At 39.8% G+C, this 17,494-nt stretch overlaps 1 protein-coding gene across 2 annotated transcripts in view; it reads left to right on the top strand.

Moving 5' to 3' along the window:
- USP49 (ubiquitin specific peptidase 49) overlaps positions 1–17,494 on the top strand; it is a 74,955-nt gene that overhangs the window by 43,312 nt on the left and 14,149 nt on the right. The window lies entirely within an intron of this gene.

Genomic DNA, 17,494 nt, shown 5'->3' with positions numbered 1-17,494 from the left:
GAGCATAATCCTCGTCATAATCCTAACTTTGTTGGCAGTGTCAGTGTGTGATGTGGAGCAAGTCACAGGATCCTTTACATAATGACTATCATTTCTTGAGCTCTGACTTGTGCCGGGCATTGCTCTAAGCGTTTTACATACGTTAACTCATTTAATTTTCACAACAACGCTATGAGGTAAAAACTATTATTGTCCCCATATTACAGATAAGGAAACTGAGGCCCAGAGAGATTGTTTTTCCAAGACCATATATAACTAATAAGGACAGAGCTAGAAGTCCAAACCCAGCAGCTTGGCTTGAACTTTTAATCACACTATGCCATACTGCCTCTCAGTTTATTTGTAAATGACACATTAAAAATATGTACCATAACTATTTTACAGAGTTATAAGAAGCAGAAAATAAAATAATAAAAGTACTTTTAATAAGGAAATAATGCTATGCAAAAGAAAACTGTAGCCAAGAGCCAACACCAATGTTGGCAATTACCATGAGAAACCCTTCTCTAGAGGACTGTGACATATATTTTTATTTTTTAAAAATATTTATCTATTTATTTGGTTGAGCCAGGTCTTAGTTGCAGCAGGCAGACTCCTTATTTGCGGCTCGTGGGCTCCTTAGTTTTGGCACATGGGCTTCTTAGTTGCAGCATGCAAACTCTTAGTTGCAGCATGCATGTGGGATCTGGTTCCCTGACGAGGGATCAAACCCGGGTCCCCTGCATTGGGAGCACGGAGTCTTATCCACTGTGCCACCAGGGAAGTCCTGAGGACTGTGACCTTTAGAATCATAGATTCATAAGGTTAAAAGACTCTCCAAAGCTTTGGTCCAAGAGGACTTTATCTACAACAGTGGTTCCCAGATTTTTTCTTTTTAATTTCATAGATCTATAAAATACACACTTGCAGGACTTCCCTGGTGGCGCAGTGGTTGAGAGTCCGCCTGCCGATGCGCCGATGCAGGGGACACGGGTTCGTGCCCCGGTCCGGGAAGATCCCACATGCCGCGGAGCGGCTGGGCCTGTGAGCCATGGCCGCTGAGCCTGCGCGTCCGGAGCCTGTGCTCCGTAACGGGAGAGGCCACAGCAGTGAGAGGCCCGCGTACCGCAAAAAAAACAAAAACAAACAAACAAAATACACACTTGCATGCACACATGTATGCCAACCCAAACTACTATCTGTTATCATCGCCGTAAGAGAAAGGGCACTTAACACCAAGAACATGGAGAGATACAATATCTTAACAAAGAACAGTGTTTCCCAAGAACAAAACAGATAGGAATCTTACCCTGGCCAGTGGAATTATGGGTCTGAAGAGTAGTCGGGGAATGCCTTCATCTGGACATCCTGTTTGGGTTAGGAGGAATTACCTTGGGATAGAATGAACTCCCAAGTGATTGCATCAGTCATATCAGTTGGAAGCACATTCAGGAAAATACTAGTTGAACTGTAGTTTATCTTGCTTCTTAGTAAAGCTTTTAGTGTGTTTGCTTTGGCAGCCTAATAAGAGGCCATTACCTACTCAGGTTCTCTGTGTTTATTTCTCATCTTCCATGTGAGATTGAAAATGCTGAGATCACAGGTCTCATTTGTGCTGAACAAATGTTTTAATGCTTTTTCTTTAAAAAAAAGAAAAAAAGGAAAAGACATGTAAAATTAACATCTTAACCAGTTTTGGTAAAAATGTGGTAAAAAAAATACCATTTTAACCATTTTTAAGTGTACAATTCAGTAGTGTTGAGTATATTGACATTGTTGTGAAACGGATCTCCAGAACTTTTTCATCTTGTAAATCTAAAACTCTATACCCTTTTTCTCCTCTCCCCAGTTACTGGTAACCACCATTATACTTTATGTTTCTAGGAATTTGACTATTTTAGATACCTCATGTAAATGGAATCATAACAGTGTTTGTCTTTTTTTGTGACTGGCATATTTCATTTAGCATAATGTCCTTAAGGTTCAATCATGTTATAGCATGTGTCAGAATTCCTTCCTTTTTAAGGCTGAATAATATTCCATTGTGTGTGTGTGTGTGTGTGTGTGTGTATACCAGTTTGTTTATTCATCCATTGATGGGCATTTCTCTGATGATTAGTGATGTTGAGCATCTTTTCAATGCATGTTAGCCATTTTATATATCATCTTTGGAGAAATGTCTGTTCAGGTCCTTTGCCCATTTTTTAATTGGGTTATTTGATTTTTTTGTTGTTGAGTTGTAGAAGTTCTTTATATATTCTGGATATTAACCCCTTATGAGATACATTTGAAAATATTTTTTCCCACTCTGTAGGTTGCCTTTCACTCTGTTGATTGTGTCCTTTGATGCACAAAAGTTTTTAAGTTTGATGTAGTCTACCTCTCTATTTTTGCTTTTGTTGCCTGTGTTTTTGGTATAATATCCAAGAAATCATTGCAAAGTCCAATGTCATGAAGATTTTCCCCTATGTTTTCTTCTAGGAATTATATAGTTTTAGGTCTTATGGTCAGGTCTTTAATCCATTTTGGGTTAACTTTTGTATATGGTATAAGTTAAGGGTCCAGCTTCATTCCTTTACATGTGGATATCAGTTTTCCTAACACCATTTGTTGAAGAGACAGTTCTTCACTGAGTGGTCTTGGCACCCTTGCTAAAGTTCATTTGACCATATACATAAGAGTTTATTTCAGGACTGTCTGTTCTATTCCATTTGTCTATTTGTCTTTATGCCAGTACCATACTGTTTTGTACTATAGCTTTGTGGTAGGTTTTGAAATCGGAAAGTATGAGTGTGTCCTTCTGTGTTTTTTTTCAAAATTGTTTTCACTCTTTGGAGTCCCTTGAGATTCCATATGAATTTTAGGGTGTATTTTCCTATTTCTGCAAAAAATGCCGTTGGAATTTTGGTAGGGATTTCACTGAACCTGTAGATCATTTTGGGTAGTATGGACATCTTATTAACAACGTTAAGTTTTCCAATCCATGAACATGAGATGTCTTTTCATGTATTTGTGTTTTCTGTAATTTCTTTCAGCAATGTTTTGTAATTTTCAGTATACAAGTCTTTTACCTCCTTGGTAAGGTTTATTCCCAAGTATTTATTCTTTTTTATTCCATTGTAAATGGAATTGTTTTCTTAATTTCCTTTTCAGATTTCATTGTTAGTGTATAGGAACACACTGACTTTTGTATGTTGCTTTTGTGTACTACAACTTTGCTGAATTCATTAGTTCTGTGTGTGTATGTGTGTGTGTGTGTGTTTGTAACCTTTAGAGTTTTCTACATATAAGATCATGTCATCTATGAACAGAGGTCATTTTACTTCTTCTTTTCTGGTTTAGATGCCTTTTGATTTTTTTCTTGCCTACTTGCTCTGGCTAGGACTTTTAATACTATGTTAAACGGAAGTGGTGAGAGCAGGCATCCTTGCCTTGTTCCTGATCTTAGAGGAAAAGCTTTCAGTTTTCATCATTGAGTATGATGTTAACCATGCGCTTTTCATAAATGGGCTTGGGGGTCCCCAGAACTCTGCAGTCACTCAGACCTCAGGATTTTGGTGTTTTTAACAGATGGATTATTGTGTCCACTACATTTTTCTTCTTTTGAACTTCAGTCTCAGAAGATAAAGCCTCATCTGCAGTTTTAGAGACATTCTATGTCATTGACATGTACAGACACAAAGTGAGGATTCCTTATTTCTTAAACCTGTTCAATGACATCAGCACCTTAATGGGTTCTGCCCCACTTTCCACTAAAGTCTAGGTCATATCTGGAACAATTCTATGAGATATTTCCTTTACTGGCAGACTCATAAGCTGGCCTCCTAGAATAAGTAGTATTAAGTGGTCCCTTAGAAGTCTGTTGATTGGTCTCTTGGAATATGTAATGTTTATTATTTTGCTTCTGCCAGTATTAGATATGATTTTTTTTCCTGATAGTTCCTTCAAAGCAGTTTAGTTCTTATTAATTCTGGTAAGTTCTTGTGTGAGTGATAGGTATAGTGATAATGTATATGTTTTGATAAATTGGTTGTAGTGGAGTTGGGTGATTTGATGGGGACTTTACCGTTGGCTATAGGCTGTTAGTGACCAGTAACTTAAAAATAACAAACTGAAATTTACTGAGATGTCAGACTCAGAAGCGCATGTTCAGAAACGAAAGGTTTAACTTTAGAATAATTACTTTTCTAGTTATTCATATGTATTTAAAGCTACACGTAATGAATCACGTATTTACCTTGTTTCATTATACCTCACTGATATTATAACTTGATAGGTATGGACAACGTTCAGCACAGTTACCACAGGCAACATGGGAAGGATGCAGGAAAAAAATGATGAAGTCAGTGAGGCTTATTTTTTTGTTCTCATACCATTTTTTAGGGATCTCCCTCCTTGCTGTCCAATACTCCTTAAGGCTCAAGTCTCCCTTCTACAGGGTCTCAGTCAGTGATTCATACTTCTCTTTCCCTCTTTAGTTTCTTCCTCACTGCATTTAGCTATGCAGTATCCTGCCCCTTAGCACCCAGCTTTCTGCTTCCTGCTATGGTAAATTAATCTACGCTTAATTATTAGCAGTTGATTGGCTTTATGTGTTTCCCTTATAAGATTCTCTGTTTGTCTTTAATGAGAGTGTCAGTCCCTTAATCCAAGTGTGGGACTCACTGGCAGGCCAGGAGGCTGATATCTTTAAAATAGGAGAAGTGGCTGGGACTTGTGGGATTTAAACTACATGAAGTTCGCTGCCTGGGTGTGCACTGGCCTTCTATTCTCTTGTGCCAGCTCACTATAGTTGAGTTCCCAGAAGTACTTCTGCTTTATTCTTAAGGAGAGATGAGGGTTCATGCACAGTTCACGTCTTTGAAATGCCTTCTATGCCTTATTTGAAAGAAGGCCCCTTTTATATTTTTGCCACGCAGCACATTCTGTTGGACCTGTAAGTATTCAATGGGCATACCCCTGTTGGCGAGTGTGAGCTGAGCCTGATTCTGCTTCTTTAATTCAACAGCATTTTATGGTGCTCTGGGTTTGTTTTTAGCATCTTAATTGGACTTTTACTAGCCTTGCTCTGTGTTGCTATTAAACACAATTTTTAAAGACCTAAGAAAAATAGATAATAAATAATAAAACCTTTTAATTTGTTTTGGAAAGATAGTGATTTTTCTCATTTTTAATATAAAAGTATCCTCTAATTTCTCATTTAAGAATATTTTAGTATGAAGACCTTATTAGATGAAACTATCTGGGTAAAGTCAAGACCAGATAGTCAGTTACTGTAAGCTGCTCAATTAGCCAGCCTGACTCTAAGCCCTGTGGAAGCAAAAATAACTTTTTGGGAATGAGTGACAAGGTGGCCAAGTCAGCCAGTACTTTGTTTAGAGTCAGTCACTTTCAGAACGCAGTTATGTGGCCATCTCATTTGAGTCTCCCTCAGAACAATTCTTTGAAGTGTAGGTATTATTGTTCTCCGGTTTTATAGATTTGAGAAACTGAGGCTTATAGTATACTTTTATACTTGGAATGATTTGTGTGTGGGCGGGTCCTCCATCATTCAGCTGATTGCCTTCACCATCCCAAAACACACCCACACTCTCACACCCACGCTCCTTCAGAGAGGTTGGTTGTGTGTTGAGAGAGAGATTTTGCTGCTCGGTACACTGGCATAGTGTTAGGAGCTGTCCATGAAGGAAATGAAGATCTCTTGAGAGTTGGAAGGGTCTGCTTACAGGATTCCCTTCTACTGACAATTTTCGGTGTGGCCTCTGGGGAAGCAGAGTAGAAATTACCTTGGTACCTTGGCTGATATGAAATTTCAAATGATTGACACGACCGACTGAGGCTGTGCTATGTAAGCCCCTCTGCAATAAGCCAAAGAGGTCTGCACTTTGCTGGTCATAAGCTTGTGGAAAAACAAGTGGGGGGTTCTTTTTGCAGTGATTAGTGCTACTAGAATATAATTCCTTGGGTTCTCCATATGCCATAAATATCATCAGACTGCCTGTCCCTAAATCTTATTTTCTAATAAAAGCATAGTAAATCATATATGCCCTGCACTTATCTTCAGCCATCTTGCTGATGCCTGAATTTTTAAGATTATTGAAACAGTTTCCTCAGTGCTGTATCCTTTTTGAAAATAGATAATACATGATTTTTTTTCCCCAAAAGGTACAAATGTTGATGACTCTCTCATTTCCATCTCCACCCCCTGTTTGCCACTACAGGGCATGTGGTGTTACCCGTTTCTTGTTTATCTTCTTAATTGCACATGAGAGAGAGATTCTGCATGTGTAGTTTTTTTAGTCTTGATGCATATTATATACACTATTCTACCCCTTTTCTTTTTCACATACTGTATTTTGAATTGTTGTACACAGAGGCCTGCCTCTTTAGAAAACAAAACAAAAAACTACAGGTGGTTTCAGTTATATGGCCAATTTATAATTTATTTAACCTTTTCTCAATTAAAGTGCCTGAGTGTTTTCTTTGTAGCTTCAGGTTTTCTCCTTTTGTATGTATGTAACAAATACCGCTTTGTATTTGGCCCCTTCTCTTTGGACATCTGTCTTCTTTGCTCTTGAAATAAAGTGCTGAAAAGTTGTGTCTTGGGACTTCCCTGGTGGCACAGTGGTTAAGGATCCACCTGCCAATGCCGGGGACATGGGTTCAAGCCCTGCTCCGGGAAGATCCCACATACCGCAGAGCAACTAAGCCTGTGCTGAACCTGTGCTCTAGAGCCTGCGAGCCACAACTACTGAGCCCGCATGCCACAACTACCGAAGCCCGTGCGCCTAGAGCCCGAGCTCCGCAACAAGAGAAACCACTGCAATGAGAAGCCCGCGCCCTGTGATGAAGAGTAGCCCCCACTCGCCGCAACTAGAGAAAACCCAGGCGCAGCATCAAAGACCCAACACAGCCAAAAATAAATAAGTACATACATACATTTTTTTAAAAGTTGTGTCTCCATTTATGCAAAATATGATGGACCTCCATCCTGACAGATGTGCTTTGGTATATTATTGGGGAAGGCACAGGATTAAATATACTACTATCCTTTTAAGAAACAGGACATCAGGAAGATGGGGTTTCCTTTCCTTAGAGCAGCCACTGAAATCACCAACTAATCCTGACGATCCATTTGTAAATTCTAGTCAGATTTATTTTCTGTTCACAGAAATTGTTCCTTCTTTTCCTCTGCAGGCAGTTCCTAACATATATATGTGTCTTCCATACAAATGGCCATGTGTGGAAAGCCCTCTTTAGCCATGTGGGGAAAGCGGGAGGAGGGAGATTCCCAATTTCATTGCCTGGGCTGCAGCTGGGAAAGCGGTTCTTGGCATTTTAAGTTGAAACTTTGCATTAATTTTCTCAGAATAATGCATTTGATAGTTAGCTTCCGTAGTGGTAGCACTAGTATTCTGGTACGACACCAAGGATACATGATGGGCTCAATAGCTTTTTAACTGGACCAAGTGCTATTTGTAGCATTGCTTCTATGAGAAAATATATTCCAAAGTCTCAGCTGAAAACAACCTGTTGGTTGATGTTTGTGAATATTGTATTGGATCTTTGTGGCCAGATTTCGCTTCCCCAGACATCACATGGACTGGGAGTAACCTTTATCTGACTGGAGTCAGAGAAACAGAAATTTTTTTTTTTTTTTTTTTTTTTTTGCGCTACGCGGCCCTCTCACTGTTGTGGCCTCTCCCGTTGCGGAGCACAGGCTCCGGACGTGCAGGCTCAGCGGCCATGGCTCACGGGCCCAGCCGCTCCGCAGCATGTGGGATCCTCCCGGACCGGGGCACGAACCCACGTCCCCTGCATCGGCAGGCGGACTCTCAACCACTGCGCCACCAGGGAAGCCCCAGAAATTTTTTTTTTTTAATATAATTTTTGTGCTACTGTTTTTTGCTGTGACTACAGTGAAATTCAGAAAGGCATAGGATGAGCTCCTTGCCACCTGGATAATCAGAGTTAGTGAGGAAGAAGCAGAATTGCCAAAAAAAAAAAAAAAGAGATTTTCCTTCCCAATAAAGGAGGAAGTTGCAGAAAGAGAGAAAACATTACACTAAGCACGAACATTTCAACAGCTCAACTAAAGTGGCTTTGTGCCCCCAAAAGAGAAACATCCTCAGGAAATTTTTGTGGGCAAAATTCTGGTGAAGTTTTTGAAAGAAAGTTTGGGGGGCTGCAAAGAAGTTGCTACCTGAGTCTAAAGGGTGTACTTGAGGCCCAGACCAAAGGACTATGCAAGCAATCTCTGTGACTAACACTGCCAAGAAAAACTGCACTGCTTTGGTTGGGTGTGTCTTGAGGGGTAGGGAGGGTGCATCTCAAGGTAAGACTAGATATGATGGTAAAATGACAGAGATGAAAGGTGTCCCATAATTTGTCTAATTTGTGAATGGTTCATATCTCAAGGTTTTCTTTTGCTATCAGAGAGTATATTGTTTGCTTTTTGTCTTTAAAAAAATTTTTTTGGAACTTTTCAAGCATACACAAAAATAAAGGGAATAGTATAATGAACTCCATGTGCCCATCAATCAGCTTCAACAATTATGAACGTTTTGACAATCTTGTTTCATCTATCTTCCTGCCACTAGAGTATTTTAAAGCAAATTCCATGCATCGTAATATTTCACCTATAAATACTTCAGAGGTGTCTCTAACATATGAAGACTGAAAAAATACAGCCACAGTACTATTGTCACGTTAAACTAATAATTATTAATATTAGCTAATGCTTAGTCTGTGTTTATTTTTTTGGCTGCGTTGGGTCTTTGTTGCTGTGCGTGGACTTTCTCTAGTTGCAGCGAGCAGGGGCTACTCTTTGTTGCGGTGCGCAGGCTTCTCATTGCAGTGGCTTATCGTTGTGGAGCACGGGCTCTAGGCGTGCAGGCTTCAGTAGTTGCAGCACATAGGTTCAGTAGTTGTGGCACACGGGCTTAGTTGCTCCATGGCATGTGGAATCTTCTCGGACCAGGGATCGAACCCGTGTCCCCTGCATTGGCAGGCAGATTCTTAACCACTGCGCCACCAGGGCAGTCCTAGTCTGTGTTTAAATTTCTCAAGTTTTGGACTGGGGGTTTAAGGGAGGGAGGCTGGGGGAAAGGATTACAAAGGGGCATGAAACTTTTGGGGGTGATCAATGTGTTCATTATTTTGGTTGTGTTGATTTCACAAGTATATGCAAAATGTATCAAGTTGTATACTTTAAATATGTACAGTTCACTGTATGTCAATTCTACCTCAACGAAACTGTTAAAAAATATAGTGGTATAGCTAGAGGCAAACAGTATTTTAAAACATTTCTCCCAGTTTTCTCAAAAATATATTTTTATATTTGGTTTGTTCAAATCAGGATCTAAATAAGAACCACACATTGCATTTGGTTGATATGTTTTTAGGTTTCTTATAATCTGTAGCAAATCTATCCCCCTGCTTTTTTCTTCATGTCATTTATTTCTTAAAGACTCCAGATCACTGATCCTGTAGCATTTGCCACACTCTGATTTGGTCCGTTGGCTAATTGCAACCTTGTGGTAGCACGTTCCTGTCTCCCACATTTCTTATAACTTGGTTAGATCCAAAGGCTTCATTGGACTCAGGTTCAGTTTTGGTTTTTTTAATAATTTATTTATTATTTATTTTGGGCTGCGTTGGGTCTTTGCTGCTGCACGCGGGCTTTCTCTGGTTGTGGCGAGCAGGGGCTACTCTTTGTTGCGGTGCACGGGCTTCTCATTGCGGTGGCTTTTCTTGTTGCGTAGCACAGGCCCTAGGTGCGCAGGCTTCAGTAGTTGTGGCATGTGGGCTCAGTAGTTGTGGCTCGTGGGCTCTAGAGCACAGGCTCAGTAGTTGTGGTGCACGGGCTTAGTTGCTCTGCGGCATGTGGGATTTTCCTGGACCAGGGCTGAACCCGTGTTCCCTGCATTGGCAGGCGGATTCTTAACCACTGCGCCACCAGGGAAGCCCAGGTTCAGTTCTTTTAGCAAGAGTACTTTATAGGTGATGCTGCTGTGAACCTCTTATTGCATCATAGCAGGGAAGCATATAATGTCTGGTTGTCCTATTTTCAATGTGAAATTGATCACTGGAGTCAGGTGCTGTCAGCCTTATCCACCCATTGTAAAGTTTCCTGTCAGCTTTCACCTAGTGGTTGGAGCTACTGACTAGATCCATTATTTCATTAGAGGTATATTATTCACTTGTGTGTGTATATGTGTCTGTGCGTGTGTGTCTATGCAATTTTAAACAAATGTATTGAGATGTAATTTACATACAATAAACTGCATGTATTTAAAGGGCACAATTCTAGAAATTTGACATATACGTACACTTTGACATATGTATACACATATGTACACACTTACGATGACTGCCCAGCTGCTGTAGAGAACAGTGTTTTGGAGGCATACTGCAGGGACAAACCATAATTCCTGCGGTCAGATATTTAAAGGGTAAACCCTGATTCTCTCAGCGGTAGCAATAGAATTTTTCCATGTGGCAGTGGAGTAGAAGAGGGAGCCTTTAGTTTGGACCTTGCCTTAACACTAGCTTGTCAGGGAGATCATACTAAAAGCATCAGCAGGTTTGATCTGGAAGTGCCACAAATTACTAAGCTCTGAAGCAGACCTGTTTAATCCTTACACAGCCAAACTAGTTATCTCCACTCTCGGCTGTCACTTCTCCGCACAGTCACAGGTAACATTTCTGTGTGTGTGTGTGTGTGCGCGCACGCACACGCGCGTGCACAGGCTCCCAGTGTATTCAGAATTTCTCTGAATTTTATATGAGCAGTCTTCCTTGGCCCCCTTGCGCCCAGTCCACTATCCTCCTGGAAAAGGGGTTAAGTTTTAGGCACAGACCTCTTTGGCAAGAGTAGGCTAATGAATCAAAAAGTCTGATCCTTTGAAGGCCAGCTAGCTTAGCTTTGTTCCACAGATGGCATTTCCTTAACCCCCTGTCTGTCGTCTTACATGTCTTGATCATCAGGAGCCTTGGATGAAACAGTATGTATAACTCAGTACATGATCTCAGTGTGTATAGCTCAGTACATCACTGCTACCAAACAAACAGTTGCAAAACATATTCAGAAGCTTCATCCCGCAAATAGCATTAACAGTAGTATACCATAATGCGGTATCAGAATGTGAAGATCCAACCTGAGACCAAGCCTCTGTAAGGAAATGGACAGATTTTACATGCAAAAGTATTTATGGGACTCTGTGAGTGTACTAAAAATTATTGAGTTGTGTGGTTTAAATGAGTGAATTTTATGGTATGTCAACTATATCTCAATAAAGTGGTTTTTTAAAAGTGTGAGAATTAAAATACATTAATTAATAGAAATGATACTTGACGTTCTAGGAACAGACGAAATCATCAAGAAGAGAGTTGAGAACAGAATCTTAAGGAGAGTCTATATTTCAAGGAAGAGAGACACACATGAAAACAGAGAAGGTGTATTTACAGACGTAGGAAGAGAACAGTAGCCTAAAATGCAGGCGTGAGTGTGTATTCAGTGTCAGGGGCAGAATAGATGTGGATGGGGACTGAGAAAGGGCTGATGAACTCAGCACTGAGGAAATTGCAGAGACCTTTGAGAAAACAGTTGCTATGAAATGAAGGTGCGAAGGAGTGAGTTGTGAGAAAGATGAAGCTGCACATTATTCTTGCCATAAATAAAGTAAGCAGAAGGAGAAAGAGCCTAAAAATAGTGTCAAGGATAGTCTAGAGGCAGGGCAAAGTTGGGTCTGTGTGTTTTTCAGACAGGAGAGACTTGGGCATGTTGCAGCTGGAGAGGAAGGAGGCAAACAAAAGAGAGCAGAGACTGAAGGTACAGAGGGCTTACACCCAATTCTGGCTCTTAATACAGTTAGATAAGTTGGTATTTGGCACAGAGCAAAGCATCTGTACTGTGCTGGTCGTTCTGTCTTTGTCATCTCCCTGCGCTGTGGCAATCGGTTGTGTGCTGGCTGGCTCTCTACATGAACTCTACTGCTTTCTCACTGAGGAAAGCAGATCCTAATGCAAGAGAGAGAGACATTATTGTGCAGACATAACCTTAAATCTGTAACTCGTGATTAAACAGGCTCATTCTCGAACATCAGCGCTTGATTACTGATGAGTGATGGCCAACCTCGCAAGGCCCCGGCGCACCCAGCGCATTAGCGTACCATCGCCTGTGGCCAAGAGCCGCTGCTTAAGTGGCCGTTCCGCTCTCGGGTTTAAGAGCTCAAGAACACATTTGGTTAGAGCTTCCAACCTCGTCCCAGAGAATTCAGCCTCTGCAGGAGTCTCTGAGGGACGGACGCTCTGACCTACAGGTTATCTGTCCCCCATCCACCGACCCACCCCCACATTCAGGGAGAATGGAAACGAAGGGGAACAAGGGAAAGTGCAGCAGCTGTGAGGACCCTCCACCCCTTCAGCCATCTTCCCCCCCCCACCGCCACTCCCCGCCCCGCCACCCCACCGCGTGCTCCCCCCTACACACTGCCCTTAGCCAAGGGCTAGCGTCACCCTTCTCAGTCTCTGCTCCTAGTTTTTGTTTTTGTTATTTTGTATCTATTTCTTTGTTTTATTTTAGCCATAATGCAAAAATTCAAAAGGCTAGTTTCATTGTACTTAAAATACAGCCTTTTAAAGCCCTATATAATAATACTCTAAAATGTAGCATTTTCCCTTTTGGGTTATTAACTGTATCTTAATGCGATTTCTACCTTGTTTTAAAAAATCTTTGTCTTAATTGGATATTGATACTAAATTATATTTTCCCATATCTCTTAGAAATAAACTGTTAGCTGAAAATAAAATTCATTTTCAACACTTGTTATTTGTAAAAATGTGTTCATTGTGTCTTTAAGCACCCTTTGCAGGTTTTGTGGGACATGTAATGTAGGGTATGTGTAGCAGGTTGAAGGGTTAAAATACCCTGCTCTGTCGCATATGGCGGTGAGCAGAATCGCAGATGTTGATGATACCACGTAATTAGTATTCTTTTATGTAAATGAAGGCTGTCAGCATGTTACCATAGTGTCTACTCTCTCTGAAGCTGGAATTTATGCCGCTTGGTCTCACCAAGATCAGGCAGGATTTTTCCACTATCCTTAGTCAAGAACTGAGAAGAAATCAATACGATGAGAGAGAAGAAATGGAAATCTCCCTAAAGTAGATTCTCTTAAATTTTTCCTATTTTGTTTTTGTTGAACTTCTCCCCAGAAATTTTATTTCGGGTGATGCTGTTATCCATTTCGGATCGGCTAAGAAATCTGCTATTTGAGAATAATTGGAATAGTCCAATTAAAAGATGAATCATGTTTTCAAGCTATAGGTTTTTGAAAGATTTTTGTAATGCTCAGTCATCTCTCTCATACAGAGACCTTTAAAAAATAATGTGATAAATCTAGAAGTTTCTCATCAGAACAAAAGGCAAACATTGAACAGGTTCCATTACCTTCTTTTACTATTTGGTGATATTAACTATAGTAGAATCCTTTTAAATATTAATTATGGTTTTTAGCTCAAGTTGATTCAGATTTTTAAATTAAAACTATATTACTTAAAGAAGCAAACGCTAATATTTTGTCAGGTTTGCTTTCCCTGTATGCAGATTGATCCAGGGTGAGCAGGACATTTTTTTACAGTTACTGATATACTTAATGATGGAGAACTATTAAGGCACATCATGTTCATTTCCAGTTACACTGCAAGTTTCTCTCTTTTGGATACTGGGTGCCTGTCACACTGGATGATATATGTTTTAAATGGAAGTGTTAGGACTTTTATGACCTTTAGCAATTATGAAGGAAAAGGGGTCCATGTCAGAAAAATGTAAAATAGATTTCCTCTTTGTGACTGTGAGTGTTAGGCCTTGTTCTTAAATAAAATGGTCAGAGGATGTGTGAGGGGTGAGTGAAATACACGGTCTTTCTTGAACTGAGTATACCCAAGATTGTATTCTCTTTATTCTCTATTGTGTGCATTGACTTTTGTGTCACTTTTGAGTGATTTCCATTGCATGATCAGCTATGTTTTTCCTCTAGAGAAGCTAGTCTGCCTAGGTTAAATCAGTGTAGTGAGGTGCAGAGTAGCCCTGTGTTTTCCTGAATGGATTTACTCTGCCATATGGCAGGTTAGTGAGTTGCCACGACAGATCTGTAATGGGAAAAAGGCTGTGCAGGAAAGGATGTGCGTGATCAGCAGATTTATAGATCAGAAAATGAAATTGGAAGAAAGAATTTCCAGAGTGCCCTTTCCATTTGACAGCATTCCATGAAGAGGGTGTGGAATGGTTTTTTAGTGGTTTTCTATTTTGGCTTTTGGTTGTTCCAGCATGTTTTTTCTAGCACAGAGTTGATTTCATAAGGTATCAATGTCTTGGGTGTTGTGTTGCTGTATTCCTATTCATAGAAATATTCTCTCTTTGTAGGATTTGAAGCTGTGCTATGTTTCATGTGATAAGATCTCAGTAGCAATTAAATTTCTGAAGACACATCAAGGTTCCTTTTGGCTAAAATGGGGATTTGTCAGGTTTTGAGTTAGAAGAGGCTATTCAGACATGATTCAGTGAGTAGTGAATCTTCCAAAGGGAAGAAAACAAAAAGAAAACCCAAGTGAGCTAAAGATAGTATGTGCTGGTGTATTTAAATCTGTGCTATCTAATACTGCAGCCACCAGTCACATGTGGCTATTTAAATTTAAATTAATTAAAATTAAATAAAATTAAAAGTCAGTCCCTCAGTTTCACTAGCCACATTTCAGGTACTCAGGAGGCACATGTGGCTAGTTAGTACAGTATTGGACAATGCAGATAAAGAATATTTCCATCGTTGCAGAAAGTTCTATTGAACAATGTCTAAGTGAAAGATCTTGAGAAATAAAATTTTTGATCCCTTGATTTCTTTGATTTCTATGAGGAGTTCTTCAGCCCTATATAATTTACTGATTAGTACAGTGGTTCTAAGGCTTTAATGTACAAATGAATCATCTGTAGAGCTTGTTTAAAATGGAGATTTTAGACCCCTCTCCCAAAATCTGATTCATCACATTTGGAGTCATGACCAGAAATCTGTACATATGACAGGTATCCTAAGGAATTCTGATGCTGGTAGGTGGTTCAGAGACTACATTTTGAAAAATATGAAGTTAGTGACAAACTTGGGAATTGCCAATCTTTTGATTTTTTTTTCCCCCTTTTCATTCTTTTATTACTGACTTTCTTTTGTGTCTCCAGTAATTGGTTGTAAGCATCATGTGTATCCAACTTAAATTCCTGATTGGTAATAGGTAGCAAAAAGACAATTCATTTATTTACCATTTTATCTTTTAAATGTATGTCTGTTTTAATTTGGCTATGCCCTACAGAAAGTAAACAGAAATGGTTATTTCAATACTGTTCTGGTCTGTGTGGAGAGGTAATTCTGACAGAACACCTTTGACCACTCAAGAGTTGAGCACCCACAAGTCTTGAAATTATAAAGAATTATAAAGAAAATTTTCTTTTTTAAAAGAAAAATAGGGAATTCCCTGGCGGTCCAGCGGTTAGGACACAGTGGTTTCACTGCTGTGGGCCGGGGTTCGTGGATCCCTGGTCAGGGAACTAAAATCACGCAAGCCACACAGTGTGGCAAAAAAAAAAAAAAAGGAAAGAAAGAAATATAACACATGATCTCCTCTCTGAAGGAGATTATAGCTAGTTAGGAAATGGAGAAATACATCTACAGAAATGACTTAAAGGGCACTTAGCAACAAGTCAATAATTAGAAAAATATAGTAGAAACTAAATCCTGATAGTACTCAAAGGAAAAGCATGACCTGACTTGATGGAAGATAATCTAGGTTACTTTCTTTTGTATGATTTAAGGATTTCTTATATAGGGACATGGCCCCTGCCCATTGGAATGGGCAATTTAAAACTGGGAAGGATCCCTGGTTTGGTCCTGTGGTATATTTGTGGGTTTTAGCAATAGGGCCAAGCCAAAAAAGGCATCTGGAAAACCAACTAAAGGCACTACTCAGAGTGCTTTGGATTTAGAACTTCTCTGGGTGACCCCATAGTCATAGAACTGTATTTGCTCACAGAACTGAAAGTGGGCAAGAAATGGGGTGAAGGAAATCCAGTTTATAAGAGGAACTGCCTTTAGGGAATTTAAATACTGGTATTGGGGGGGGGAGTCACGTTTCCAAAGAATAAAAGGTTTTCTTTTAAAATAGCCTCTTTCCCTTGGAAAAATGGCTTATTAGGCTTCTCTGGTGAACAGTGTTGAAGAAGCAATGTTAGAAAGACAAAAAAAAAACAAAAACGCTCAGTATGTTACCACTGTTTTTAAAAATAAAAAGCATTTTTACATATATCATCCAGAAGGTTTGCTTTTTTTTCTTTTGTCCCGGTAGTTTGGTTAAATACTGTAATACCAGTAGCCACTACACCTCTTGTCCTACAAGTCAGATTTGTCTCATTCTGTACTTTCAGCAAGGAAGGTAAACGTTTTCCCATCCTTTCTACAAGATGTAAATGTTCTTTTCAAAAAGACACTTTGGCTTAGTCCCTCAGGGTTGCTGTAACAAAAATGCCATAGACTAGGTGGCTTATGAATAACAAACATACATTTCTCACAGTTCTGGAGGCTGGGAAGTCCAAGATCATGGCACCAGATTCCCTATCTGGTAAGGAGTAACTGGTTCATAGCCATATGGCTGGCTTTTCACGGTGTCCTCACATGGAGGAAGGGGTGAGGGAGCTCTTTTATAAAGGCACTAATCCCATTCTTGAAGGCTCATCCCATGAGGGTCAACCCATTCTTGACCTAAGCACCTCCCAAAGGCCCTACCTCCTAATACCATCACCTTTCAGGGTTAAGATTTTAGCATATGAATGGGGTGCAAACATTCAGACCACAAAAGACAAAATGTTAGATTGAGGCTCAGTCTACCTACTTAGCCAGATCTTTGGACTCAAGAAAATAAAAATAATACTTTGTACTGCAGAGGAATTTCTTTCTTACCATTTATCTTTTTTACCCTATCTTCTTATCTCTACTTTGAAAAACACAGTGAAACCGACCTAAGATTGCCTTTTTATTTGAGAGTCTTCATCTCTCCTACTGGTATGTGAAACGCTGTCTATGTCTCTCCTCTCCTTTCCTCTGCCCTGTTCCTTTTTGCATGCAGCCAGGATCTTGTCAGTATGAGACAGAGAGGCTTTCACTTCCAGGACATCATCAATTCAGAGATGGTTCAGAATACAAGTTTCTTTCCCCTGGTGGCCAGTTGGGTGCAATGTGAAATAAGGGTAATGACATTTCCAAATCAGCCTTACGTAAAAATTAGCTGATATTCAAGAATTAAAACAGCCTTAGAAAATGTAAACTTACACATTAGGGCTAAGGTCTGTCGTTTAGTATTTTATGATTCTTTTTAAGGAACTTAACTGTCTTTCTGTTATACCCAGTCTATGCCAAAATTGCTTTTCTTTTTCTTTTTTTAAACTTCCTTCCAAAAGAACCAGTTTTGAATT

Source organism: Globicephala melas, chromosome 11 (assembly GCF_963455315.2).
Source record: "Globicephala melas chromosome 11, mGloMel1.2, whole genome shotgun sequence".
NCBI lineage: Eukaryota > Metazoa > Chordata > Mammalia > Artiodactyla > Delphinidae > Globicephala > Globicephala melas.
This window is presented reverse-complemented; position numbering and strand designations above follow the sequence as displayed.